The 14,269-nt window shown below is 32.2% G+C and overlaps 1 protein-coding gene and 1 non-coding gene across 6 annotated transcripts in view; one reads left to right on the top strand and one right to left on the bottom strand.

Annotated features, from left to right (window-relative positions):
* The window catches only part of ATF7IP (activating transcription factor 7 interacting protein), a 121,227-nt gene that overhangs the window by 28,290 nt on the left and 78,668 nt on the right, over window positions 1-14,269 (top strand). The window lies entirely within an intron of this gene.
* LOC128775198 (small nucleolar RNA SNORA40) lies at window positions 3,480-3,595 on the bottom strand. Its single transcript, XR_008419841.1, has one exon. It is a non-coding gene; the product is annotated as a small nucleolar RNA SNORA40 (small nucleolar RNA).

Below are 14,269 nucleotides of genomic sequence, written 5' to 3'. Positions count from 1 at the left end.
TTCAAAGAACTGGCTGTTGGTTTTATGGATGGTTGCTGTTTTATTGAGTTTTCTCTCATAATTTTCTGTTTTTATTGTAATACTTTTCCTCCTTTACTAACATTTTTGAGTTTGTGGTTTTTTTTTAATTAATATGTGCATTTAAGGCTGTCATTTCCTTAATGATTTCCTCCTTAATCCAAAAGAGTTTTTACTCTTTTAAATTTATAAGGAGATCCTTTTCCTCTCATTTCATTGTTGCTCATCTAACTTTGTTATCTTATGGCCAGAGAATGTGGCCTTGTGTGATTTTTTTTTTGTCTTTGAATTTATTAATATTTCCTTGTCACTGCATATGTGATCAATATTGTGTGTCAGATGTGTTCATGGAAAATGCATGTTCTAGGTTTGATGGACATACAGTTCTAGCTTTCTATTTTTTTAGCATGTTGATTAAGAAATGCATTGTTTATACTGCTTTCATTTTCTTCATCTGTAGATTGGTGTGTTTAGCCCTGATTGTGGATTTATTAATTTCTTCCTGAATTTTTTAACCCTGTTTTTGCTTTATATGATTTGAAGTGATACAATTTAGTAGACTGTACCTTTTATCTATAGGAAATATATTTTTTTTGTCCAATTACATGATTTTCTATTTGAATTCCTTTTTTCATGTTAAATAGTGTATTGTTTTTCTGTCCTTTAAATTTTTAACCTTTCTGTGCTATTTTGTTATGGGGTGTGTCTCTTGTTTTATAATGCATATCTGATATTTTTGTCACTTTACCCAGTTTGAAACCTGATACTTTTTTTAGGCTGACAATTTTATTTTTGCCCTACATTTCACAACCCATATATCTGTTAACTCCCATCTTATGGTTATCTGAGATTTTAATTCCAGAATATTTATTTTGAAGGTGATGGATCTTCAATTTCAGCCAGCCCATGAGTTTTACTTGTTTTTTGGAGCATTGATGTTTCCTTTTGGAGCATTCCTCCAATTTCTTAGGGTCTTTTGCTGTCTTGTATCTGTACTATATCTTTGTGTAATTATTTTAGCAAGGGTTTGTTTCTTCAGTCTTTGCTCAGAAATAACATCTTTATTTCTCTATCCTGTTGATTGCTAGTTTTTCTGGCAGTAGAATTCGAGGCTAAAAATAACTTTTCCCCTGAACTTTGAGGATATTCTCTTGTTTATTTTAGCATTCAGTATTGTTGATGACAAGTCTGATGTCAGTTTAATTCTTTTTCCTTTGTGGTTAAACGATTTTTTTACTCTAAGTTATTAGTATTTCTTCATTGGTTTTCTGAAATCTTAACCCAGTATGTCTAGGTGTTAGTTTTTTTTGCTTGTTTTAATTTAGTCTGTTTTTGTTATTAGTAGCCCTGTTCTAGGGAAAAAGTATGTATATATTTTTAAATTTAACTCTGAATTGGTTTTTCTTATTTTCTTTTCTTCTCAGTTCTTATTTTCCTAAAACTCATCTTCAGTGAAAGTTGTTGCTTCTGGGTGTGTTCTCCATCTCTCTTAGCTTTTCTGTTTTCCTTTGTATAGTATTTTGAGAGAGCATTTGGTTTTGATTAACTGTGTCTCACTTTAGCTGTGTCCATGAAGCTCATGATTTGAATTTCTAATATTTAAAATTAATTTCCTCTTATATCAACTTGGGTACAGTACACTTTCAGGATATTTAATGTACTATTTTGGAATGTTTTCTGTTCATTCTGGCAATTAACTAGTTTTTGCTTGTGGGGTTTGGCACCTATTTGTGATTATATTCATTTTTGTATCTGAGATTTACTGTTTTACTTTGCATCAGTGCCGAATCAAGTGATTGTGAGGGGTTGGGAAGTGATACTTGTACTTGCTGCTCATGGGAAATGCTGGGAATTTATCTTTTGGATATTAGCCTCCCTTCTCTGTCTCTTCTGGGGTTTAATGTCTGGGTGGGTCAACTAATCACATTTATAAATGCCACTGCTGCCCTGGCTTATCACTAGCGTGGAAGAGATGGGGAAAAGTGGAGCTAGTTTAACCGCCAACATACAAATTGCATGAATGTGTTTTCATTGTGAAAATTGGAACTGGCACATCTAGGTGAAACTCTGTATTTCTGTTCTCTTGTCTTTCTCCGTGTGAACTGCTATAAACTAGTTTGGCATTTATTCTTCCAGACTTTAAAATATCACTTGCATTCCTATATAAATACTTAGAAATATATTTTTTTGTGTTTTAACACAATGACATATAAAACCTGGAAAATATTGACTACTTACATACCTAAGTACTTTCTATTTTATTATCCCATTTAACCCCTGTAACATTTTTAGGAGGAGAGGCATCATGAACCATTTCAGTTTCATAGTTGAGGATACTGAGGAAAAGAGGGGATATATTATCTTGAACAGGTAACTTAGTTGGGAAACGATAGTACCAGTATTCAAAAAGGTATGTCTGGCTCCAGCTTTTGCAGCACAAAAGTACTAAGAATTCTGCAGCTGCTTTGTGGTACACTTTATATTCATGTCCATGAAAGAAATCTACCACATTCTTCTTAACCTTTTTCGTGTTCTTAGTGTGGATGCTCCACAGCATTTTTTTTTAAACCTATTTTCTTAGTGATGGATGTTATATTTGTTTGTATTTAAAAAACATTTTTTTTGATGTTTATTTATTTTTGAGACTGAGAAAGAGCATGAACGGAGGAGGGTCAGAGAAAGGGAGACACAGAATCTGAAGCAGGCTCCAGGCTCTGAGCTGTCAGCACAAAGCCCGACGCGGGGCTCGAACTCACGGACTGTGAGATCATGACCTGAGCTGAAGTCAGATGCTTAACCGACTGAGCCACCCAGGCGCCCCAGTTTGTGTGTTCGTTTTTTTTTTTTTTTTAATTTAAAGTCTGTAAATTCCTTTACTTAAGGAATTTCACTTGTGATTCCTTCCACTGTCAGGCACCTAAGTTCCTCCAGTGTCCGAATTACCATCTTCACATTGTCTTTTTAAAAAGAACTTTTTGTTCTATGAACAGTCATTGTTGTCATTTTGTCTACAATTCTTTTGGTTGGGCTTCTTCGATCTCCCCCTGAATATGGACATACTTCAAAAATTCCCCACTTGTAATTTTTGGGATCCAGCTGCTTTAAGAAGTTTTACTTTAGAGCCCCATTTAGGGTCAGAGTAGATGGATCTGCCTGGTTCTCCATTTCAGACACCCTCTAAACATGAATAAGTTCAAATCATGTTCACCCCTGAACTATCACACCCTAGAATTGTACAGATTATTAGGATACACCAATACTTTTAAACCCGGACGTTGTATTCTCAAATGAAAACACCTAAAAAAAGAAGGCATCTTTGTTTCAAGTCAACATTAATATTAGAATACTAATTCAGTATGGCTGAGAGTTCCCTTCTATCATATGGTTTTAGTAATTCTGTAGTCCTGGAACCAACCTTCATGTTTATCAATACCCTCATTACTTTTATCTTTTTTAGGTATCATGTTCCTTCTTACCTGTATCAAAACTCATACTTGAACAATGAGTTCTGGATTGCAAGAGAGAATTTATTTTTGTCTTAGTCTAAGTCTTTGTCCACAAACTAAACAAAAACAATTTGTATTTTTGCTATTTTGGTTCACTAGTAGGTATCATGATAACATTCCTTTTTAAAATATTTTAGTTTATCTTAAGATAGGTTTCTCAGAATATCTCTGGTGTGTCAAAATGATGCACAGTTCTTGCCTATTTGCCTTTAAAAATGGTTATGACAATGATGTCCTCTACCAGCCGTGTATTGAGACTACTCACTGCTGTATATTATTGTTAACTATAGTTGCCAATCACATGTGTAAAAATGTGTTTTCTTTTTGTTTAGTGTTTCTGTGATTATTAAGTTTAATAATAAGTTTCTCTGATTATTAAGTTTAACTTTTTTCTTATGTTTGGTTTTTTATGAATTGCCTGTTTATGATTTTTAATTTTTATTTTGAATTGTCCTTTTTATTCAGTAATAGGTGTTCTTTTTTATTCTGGATACTAATTCCATATCTTTGTGCTTTTTAGTTTTCAAGTATTCCTCAGAATTTGTGGTTACTTGTAGTGCTTTCTGTGCCTTTGAAAATTTTTGTGATTTCGTATCTAGTTTGTTATTGTACTGATATGCTCAACTGCTATTTTTCTTTCTTCAAAATTTTAAAATTTACATTCTAGTTAGCTGACATGCAGTGCAATATTGGTTTCTGGAGTAGAATTCGGTGGTTCATCACTTACTCAACTGCTATTTTGATCCATTTTCAACCATTTATTTCAAAGTCTATTCATTTCCCTGTTAATTTCTGATGTTGTCTCTATCAGATATTTTATTGCTTGTGTCTGTCTTCTAGATAATTTATTGCACTCACCTTTTAATACTTACGATAATAATTACTGCTTTGTCATATGCTCTCACATCTGAGAAGGCAAGCATCATTTTTTCTTTTGACTTTCAGTTTTTTTCCTATTTTGCCTTTTTTTTTGCAGATTAATTTCACAAGGTTGTTGTGCTATAAAAGTAACTAGATGGCATTTTAGCTAGAATTACTTCTAGTAAGTTTTATCCAGGAATAATTGATATTTTTCTACAAGTCTTATATCCAATGTAGCTCTAATATTTCATGTATTTTCTACCTCTGTGAATTTTTTCACATATGTCATTGTTTCTGGATACCTTTTTCTTGTGATTCTGAAATAAATGTTTTCTTCATTGTATCTTCTGTGTGCTCTTACTAACTTTGGTGTGATTTCTAGAACAGTATTGAGTGTGTTATCACACTTTGTTTTTGCCTTGAATGGAAATACCTGTGGTGTTTTACCGCTAAATATAAAGTTTCAAGTAGCCTTTATGAATGTAAGGAGCAGTCTTTATGTCCTTAATTTTTATTTTTATCAGTGAATGGGTGTTGAAACATATTAAGTGACATTTCATTATCTGTTGAAAAATGATAGTTAATTTTTGTAACCATTTTGGGTTGTGAATAAATTTTTAAATATGCTTAATTTTTTAATTATTAGAGGTGCTTAAAATTGGAAAACCGTGAAGTTTGGGGCAATAAAAATTATCTCTTAGCAGTTAACCAGGCATATGAGGATAAAAGAATTTGATGAAATTGTATAGTTTCTTATCTCCTGGCCTTAAAGACCCAACATAGAAAGTCTCAGTCATGTCCCATAGACTGTTCTTCTAGTTTCTCCAAGGAATGTTCTTTACACAATATATTTATTTATTAGGTCATTTGTTACACCATCAAGAGTGACATGGCTAATCATATTTCTTCTGTTCTCTAGTAGAATAACTTCAGAGTCTTTGTTTCAACATGAGAAAGATTAAAAAAAAATTGAGGAGAGAATTATAGTAAATATTTGGAAATGCCAAAATGAAGTCCCTGATCTGAGTTTGTGAATCTTTTAAAAGAGCTTTGTGATTTACTCTATTTATTATTGTATTTCTTTGGAATTTTTCTTTCTTTTTCTTTCCTTTTCTTCTTCATTTTGTAAATTCTGGAGGCTCTAGGCTCTGATAAATATTTTCATATGGCAGAGGGCCAGATTTCAATAGCTCTGAACTCAGTATGTTCCTGTTGCTTAGCAACTACTTGTGAAGTCTTGTGGATGTAACTGAATTATAAATAGGGTTATGAGCAGAAGTGCAATTGCAATTGAAATTGTAAAGAAAGGCATACTCTTTCTGTTTCCCAGCTGAAATTTGAGTGATTCTTTATGCAGAGTCAGTTTTTAGAAATCTGGTTTATAAAAATTAAGAGTACTAACCCTATCAGGAAGACTTAATAAGGGCTGTGTAGAGGTCTTGTTTATAATGACACATTTGAAATCATGTTTTTGATTATTAAGAATAAACAGTCTGTTTTGGAGAGATGGCAGTTAATGGAAAGTAGAGAACTTTTAGTTTTCATGGGCATTCATGTAGAAAGACATCCATGCATTATATTACTGCCTGTATATCTCTTCCACATTTATATTAGAATCTACATGCAGTAACACTTTAATCTATGCTATGTTTTTGTATTTTTTAAAATCACATTGTTCTTTAGAGTATTTTAAAATCGTCCTATAATAGTGACCACTTAGGCATTTGATAAAGATTGAATACATGAAAAAAAAACCAATGTATTTTTATTTTTTCTCAGAAGAACAGTGCATTTTGGAGTGCAATTTATCACAATTTTATTTAAGAATCAAAACTTAAAGGATTCTGGGGCACCTGGGTGGCTCAGTTGGTTAAGCCTCTGACTTGGGCTCAGGTCATGATCTATTGGTTTATTGGGTTTGAGCCCCGCATTGGGCTCTGTGCTGACAGCTCAGAGCCTGGAGCCTGCTTTGAATTCTGATTCTGTGTCTCCCTCTCTCTCTGCCCCTCCTCCCGCTCCCGCTCTGTCTCTCTCTCTCTCTCTCTCTTGAAAATAAACATTTAAAAAAAGAAAAAAAACCTTAAAGGATCTTTTCAGGTCTCCTAATTTAATTTCTATTTATTCTAGATAGAAAACTTTAGAACTAAAGATTTTATTAAATGATATACCTAAGCCAATAGCCCCCTGCATATCTGCGTTGTGTTTTTGTGCATCAGTCTCTTAATTGATGCATATCTACCAGCTCTTTTTTTTGCACTCATATTTCATTAGTTTACACAAAATTTAATTGTATTCTATAGCTTATAATAAAAACCTACAACAGAATACAGTAACAAGCACAACCAATATGAACGGGTTTAGATGAGAGCAGAATAACATAAGATCTCAGTGTATTTGTGGTTACCAGTCAGTATGTTTATTGAATGGGTAGAGAACATTGGTTCATTTATTATGATGGTTAGAAAGAGAGTGGTTAAGAGAGTTTCCGAAGTATAGTGTTATTTGGTCAGATCTCTGCTGGTGTTTTTTAGGTTTGAAATGATGAAACACAGTGATAATTCATGGCTTTAGATGAAGGAACTGTTGATAGGAACTGTTGATTAGGAACTGTTGATAATAGCTTCTGACAGCCTAACCTGTGAAAGTAAGCTTCTTAGGAATATTTGCCAGAAACAAGTAGATTGTATTTTTATGCATTACTAATGAGAAAAATTTAGAATGGGAATGTAATTTTTCTTTGCTCCCTAGGGGTGTTGGCCCATTCTGACTTGTATGCCCAGGAGAGATCTTGCCATCAAAAGCATAACTTTTTTCTGAAGTTTTAACTGAAGAACAATCAATTTATGAAGATACAGATTTGCTATTTTTCCAATCAGATAAAAAGTTGTGGTAAATATAATTTTAATTAGATCTGCAAGGAGGGATAACGTACCAACAATGTTGCTTTGCTATAGAAAAGGAAAAATAATACGTACAAAGAAGAATTTGAGTTTGCTCCAGGATATGAAAGAAGATTAGGGTCTTTCCTTTAGTTATGTTTGTTATTAAAGCAACACTTTTGTACACATAGGCGAGGGCCCCAGAACATCTGGCTCTCAGCTGACATTTTAAACTCCTGTGAGTTCTTGAGAGAGAAGGCCAGCAGAGGGGGAATAGAATGGAGAAATGAAAGGTAAAGTTTCTGGCACTGTCTAAACTCCTCCAAGGCATTTTAGTTGTTGTACTAATTAACACTGAGGTGTCATTGGTTATTTAGTGCCCCCCCACCCCTCAAATTCAGATTGGTATGTGATGTGTGACTGCTGTCGAATACTGTTATGCAAACATCATGCTTTCTCTGTTCTCTTGAAATAAAACTGGGTAGTATAAAAACATTTTTTTTCAAAAAAGTATAGCTGCTTTAAATAATATTTAAGCAAATAGGAAGTGCTGAGGTTTATATTTAAAATGATACTTGACTTATGTATCTAGAATTATAAAATAATTTTTTCCACTTGGAACACCTTGTTATCAAAGTTTGACCCATTTTTATGTTCTCCCTCACTAATTGTAACTCATGTTAACTCCTATTGCTTTCCTTTGTGATGAGGATTATAGTTTATTTGTTTCAGATAAAGTAAACAAGATCTGTGTACATAAAAGATGTGAATACAGTTGTAGTTAGATTTTGGATATCCAAGTCACGTATGAGTACAACAGTAAGAAAAATAAATAAGATAGTAAGCTTAGTTACTTTTCATTCAGACCAGTGTTTAAAATAATACTATTTATATTTTAAAAGCTTGGTTATACTTAATTTTAAAATCTAGCTATCTTTAACTGTTTACATTAAAAGGCTGTATTACTCAATTTGCTCATTTGATTTTATATTGCGCATATTTTTCCATCCTTCACTGGAGCTCTTTTTTGTTACTTAAAATTGTTTTATGTTCCTGTGTTTTAAAGGCATTGTTTCTAAGCCTTATTTATGATTAAAATAGCCCTTTACATATAATTTTCATAACCAAATTTTTAGTATAGTATAAACTAAATTTTCTGGTATCAAATGTATGAATTCACTTTACATTTTGGCTAACAGATAATCACCAAAGAAAATATTTAAAAATTAACTTGCCATTTCATTAAAACACTTTGGTGGAAGATTTGATGTAAGAAATGCATAGAACAAGTACTTTGATAAGTAGCAGTTGTTTTAACATGACTGTTTAACCAGCCTTTTATTTCAGCAGGTGTAATTTAATTTCTTGAAATTAAAATTTTTTTCTTTTCCTTTTTTCTGCCTCTCCTCCCTTTATGACTGGTTAGTTCTTACTAGCCCACAGTCTTTGTAGTTACTACATTAGATTGCACATTTTTTTTTTGTGATCTTTAGGAATTAAAACATACTGCAAAGTAAATTTGTAAAGTACAAAGAAACATGTATATTAGGCATTATTACATTGGAAAGTTAGAATGATGAAATAGGTTTTGTTATCTGGATAACGATAAGAAATGTTAGGCATTGTCAACTTTAGCATTATCCCACTTTAGGCAAAATTGAAAAGTCAAAAATAGCAGTATTATACAGATTATAATTTTACATGTTAATTTAGCTTCCACTTGACATGAACAGTTAGATAATTTGTTTTCCTCACATAAATTAATTGAGAAAAACAATTGTTGAATACCTACTGTATGAAAGCTACTACTATATGTTAGAACAAGTTTGTATTAAAGAATAAGGCATAATCCCCACTCTGTTTAGAGATCTGCTTTGATAAATTATTTAATCTTTTGTGATTTTAATAAACAGTAAACAGTCTTTTATCTGTAACTCAGATTCCCAAATAATTGCAGGGGAAAAGTGCTAGAAAAAAAATGCAGTGCTTTTCAGACTTTGAGAGATTTTATAGGGCCTTGAATGTTTTAGAGCTGTGATTAAAATGCTGCATCATTCTCCTTTAGAAAAACGCTTAAACATGTATGTGTACACACACGCACACGCACACGCACACACAGCTATATATAAATAAGGTAATATGAACAATGACATATAACTTGAAAGTGGCCCATTTATTGAGCTTTATGTTCATTTTTCTTTAATTGCCATCTAGTAAGAAAAGATGCCAAGTTAGTATTTTAGATGATGAAATGCAAGGCACGTCTTTTCCCCCAAGAAAATAAAGTTTTTGCTGGTAGTTTTACTCTTATATTCACATCTATTCTGGGATTTATACTAGTGTATTCTTTCTATTTTTAGACTGTTGCCAGGCAGATTTAAAATTTCTCCTTTTATGGTTGCCCAGTTTCTAGCTTTCTGACTGGTTGCATGAACCTGCTTTCTTTAGCCAACCACAGTGACTATGCAAACTGTATTTCAGTTTCTGTTGCTATGAGAGAACTGATAAGATGGCTGCAGGGGGCTCCCTTTGGGGTATGTTCATTATTGTAGAGAAGATTGTCATCATTATGTAGTAATAAACAAAAGTAGATTTCTTTTTCTTTTTTTTAAAGTAGCTTTCTTTCAAAATGATATTTTTTGAGATAGGAAATCAAACTAAACAAATTTTATAAGGCTTGAAAAATGACTCTCATGTCAGATTTGATTAATTTTAATGGTGCTATGTATTACACTTTTTCAGAGGCAGCAATTTGTGTAAGTGGGTATATATTGTTACTTTTTGTTAGTAAATAAGCATCCCGAGTCCCCGAAGAAAGGTTGTCCTCTGTATGTACACCTGTGTATATGAACCTGTCAGCATGTTAGTTTACAATTCTGTCAAAAATATTGTAGATTACTATCTTTGCTTCCTAAAAGGGTAATTTAATTTTTAATTTAAGAATTATTTTAGATATTAGATATATGTATATAGTTCATCATTCTTTTAGCCAGTATTTACTAAGTATATACTATGTGCCAGACATTGTATACTCATTAATATGTTTTATTTTAAAACATATTTTAAAATGTTTTCTAACAAAGCAGTGGGCACTTGAGATGTTTTAATCTTATACTAGATGCATGATGAGATGTGCCAGAGTGATTTGTTAAGAAATACATAAATATAGGTAGTAAAGTCCATTTTGATAATATTTCTAAAAGGGTACATTGAAGTATTGACAAATACAGTAAATGGTGGTAAGATCGTCATTTTGAATAAAGACAGTATTAATAAAATGTGACAAAGCTGATGTAACTTCAGAAAGTTCAGTAAGTATACCTCATTTTAAAACAAATTCATCAGTATTAATTACATATAAGATTTTTTGGTTATAGTGCCAGTTAATAATACAAGCATTGCCTCTGTTTTACTTAAGACTTTCGAGTCCTTTTGGTAATTTTCCATGTGTAGAAGATTTTGTTAATGTACTTACATGGAGTGTTTATCTGCATGATGCTCAGTATTGTTTTCTTTCTTCTTTATGATAAATTTTTTTTTAATCCTTTATGAGTATCTCATGCCCATTATTATCATCCTGTGAGATAAGCATACTAAAGAATTGTTCCATTTAGGACAAAGGAAAAGAATAACAGGCTTATTTAAGGTTAGCACGTAGGAGAATATGGATGTTGTTATTTTATGTACATTGCCTTTCATCACTGTTGTGATTATAGATAAACTTAGAAATGTAAACTCCCTAAAGTATAACTGAACATTCAGTTCTTTTGGTATAGTTGTTTTGTCTATGTTGAAAGTGTGACCCGGTAATAGGGGGCTGTTAGGTAAAACAAAAACAAAAACAAAAAATTAAGTATAGTTCTGCTATATATTTTTTCAAAGGACAGGTTTGAGATGTAATTCATGTACAATTCACCTGTATAAAGTGTGCAGCTCAGTGGTTTTAAAAATATTTATAGAGTTTGTAACCATTACCACAATTAGTTTTAGAACATTTTTATTGTCTCCAAAAGAAGCCTTGTACCCACCCTTTAGCAGCCATTTTTCATTTTCTCTCCAATCCCCCAACCCTAGACAACCAATAATGTGCTTTCTGTCGTTACAGATTTGCCTGTTCTGGACATTTCATGTAAATGGAATCATTCAATAATGTAGCCTTTTGTGACAGGCTTCTTTTACTCAGCATGTTTTCAAGATTCATTCATAGTGTAACATTGATATCAGTACTTCATTTCTTTTTTAATAGCCAAATAATATTCCATTGTATGGATATACCACATTTTATTTATCTATCAGTTAGTAGATATTTGAGTTATTTTGGCTATTATGAATAGTTACTTCTTGGCTATTATGAATAGCATTTCTATGAACATTTGTGTATAGGTTTGTGCATGGACATATGTTTTTATCTCTTTTGGGTATATAGCTAGGAGTGGAATTGCTAGATCTTATGGAAACTCAATGTTTTAATATGTTGAAGAACTACCAGACTGTTTTGGAAATCAGCTGCTTCATTTTACAGTTCCATCAGCATTGTATGAGGCTTCCAATTTCTCTACATCTTGGCTAACACTTGTGATTTTCTTTCTTTTTGATTATCCATTCTGATATGTGTAACGTGTTATTTCATTGTGACTTTGATTTGCATTTCTCTGATGACTAATGAAATTGCACCTCTTTTCATGTTTATTGTTTATTGGTGTATCTTTGGAGAAATATCAAGTCCTTTGCTTTTTGTTAAATTGGGTTGTTTTTTATTATTGAGTTGTAACTTTTTTTTTGTATGTTCTAGTAGATACAAGTATCTTATCAGGTACATTATTGGCAGACATTTCCTCCCATTGGGTGAGTTGAGTTGTTGGTTCACTTTCTTGATGTGTCCTCTGCAGCATAAAAGTTTTTGCATTTTGATGAAGTCCAGTCCAGTTAATCTGTTTTATTTTCTTTCGTTGCTTGTTTTTTTTGGGTCATATATAAGAAACCATTGCTTATTCTAAGATTTTATAGATTTATATCTAAGTTTTCTTTTAAGATTTAAAACTTTTAGCTCTTAAATTTAGATCTGACTCTTGATTTTGGCCTAGGTCATGGTCTCACAGAGAGCGTCGCATTGGGCTCTGCACTGACAATGCGGAACCTGCTTGGAATTCTCTCCCTCCCTTTCTGCCCCTCCCCTGCTCTCTTGTGTGTGTGTGCTCACTCTCTCTCTCTCAAAATAAATAAATACCATTAAAATTTTTTTTTTTTAATTTAGGTCTTTGAGCCATTTGGAGTTAAATTTTTTTATATATGGCATGAGAATAGGGGCTCCAAATTCATTCTTTTGCATGTGGCTATCCAGTTATCCCCATACTATTTGTTGAAAATACTGTTCTTTCCTCAATGAATGGTCTTGGCACCCTTGTCAAAAATCAGTTGACCATAAATGTGAAGATTTATTTCTTGACTTGGAGTTCTATTCCATTGATTTATATGTCTGTCCTTTTTGCTAGTAGTACTACACTGATAGTATTACTGTAGCTTGTACTAAGCTTTGAAAATATCAAGAGTGAGTTTTTCTATGTTGTTTTTCTTTTTCAAGATTGTTTTGGCTACTTTGGATCCCTTGCATTTCTATATGAATTTTTGGATCACCTTGTCAGTTTCTGCAAAGAAGATGGCTAGGATTTTGATAGGGATTACGATGAATCAGATTAGTTTTGAATGTTGACATTTTAATATTAAGTCTTTGATTCAGGAATATACGTTGTCTTAGTGTTTATTTAAATCTTTAATTTCCTCTACAATGTTTTATAGTTTTTCAGAGAATAAAGTTTTGTACTTCTTTTTGTTAAATTTGTTATTTTTGATGTTATTATAAATTGAATTGTTTTTTAAATTTTACTTTCGAAATGTTCATTGCAACGGTATAGATATATATTGATCTTGTGTCTTGAGACCTTCTAAACTCATTTACCAATTCTAATAATTTTTTAGTGGATTCCTTACATTTTTCCGTATATAAGATTGTGTCATTGGAAATAGAGATAGCTTTACTTTGTTCTTTTCAAGTTGGATAAACTTTATTTCATTTTCTTGCTTACTTGCCCAGGCCAGAACCTCTACTTATTGCTGAATAGAAGTGGTAAGAGCAAACATTTTGTCTTGTTCCTGATCTTAGGGCAAAAGCTGTCTTTCACTGTTAAGTAGGTGTTAGTTGTGGGTTTTTCCTAAATTCCCCTTAGAAGGTTGAGGAAATTCCCTTATTGTTTGTAGAGTGAATTCTATCATTTGCTAAGATGGCTTGTAGATAAGTTACTTTTAAAAGATAATTAAATATTTAGTATTCTGCTGATAATACTGTTGTAGCTAATATAAGAACCAGTCTGTAGGTTGGTAAAATTAAGAGTCTACTATCAGATTGCATTTACTGTGTGGTTAGGCTTTAGGAATTATATTAAATGACTTCTTCATTTTCAAAGAGATAGAGAAGATTGTGGCAAACATCATGTATAGCTTACTCTTGAACAATGTTGTGCGAATCCCTAATGTAGTCAAAAATCTGCATGTAACTTTTAACTCTCCCAAAACTTAAGTACTAATAGTCTACTGTTGACTGGAAGCCTTTCTGCTAGCATGCAATTAGCACATTTTGTATGTTATATGTATCATGTACTGTATTCTTACAGTAAAGTAAGCTAGAGAAAAGGAAATATTAGAAAATTATAAGGAAAAGAAAATAAATTTACAGTACTGTACCTTAAAACTTTTTGCCTATGAGTGGACCCATGCAGTTCAAATCTGTGTTATTCAAGGGTCACCTGTAGTTTATTTATTACTTAACATTTTGATACAATAGAGCAGCCCATGGTAGCAAAATTTAAAGGATGAAATGTATAAGAAGGGCATCTGTGCCAATGAAAACAACTTGGTACTGAATTGGGTATCTGGTTGACCTTGCCAAGCTAAAATTCCTACTGTGTAAAGGAATGTGTGATAGCAGCCTGGTTATTAATGTATTCATTT

The sequence above is a fragment of the Panthera pardus genome, unplaced genomic scaffold, assembly GCF_024362965.1.
Source record: "Panthera pardus isolate Hobbes unplaced genomic scaffold, ASM2436296v1 HiC_scaffold_6, whole genome shotgun sequence".
Taxonomy (NCBI): domain Eukaryota; kingdom Metazoa; phylum Chordata; class Mammalia; order Carnivora; family Felidae; genus Panthera; species Panthera pardus.
This window is presented reverse-complemented; position numbering and strand designations above follow the sequence as displayed.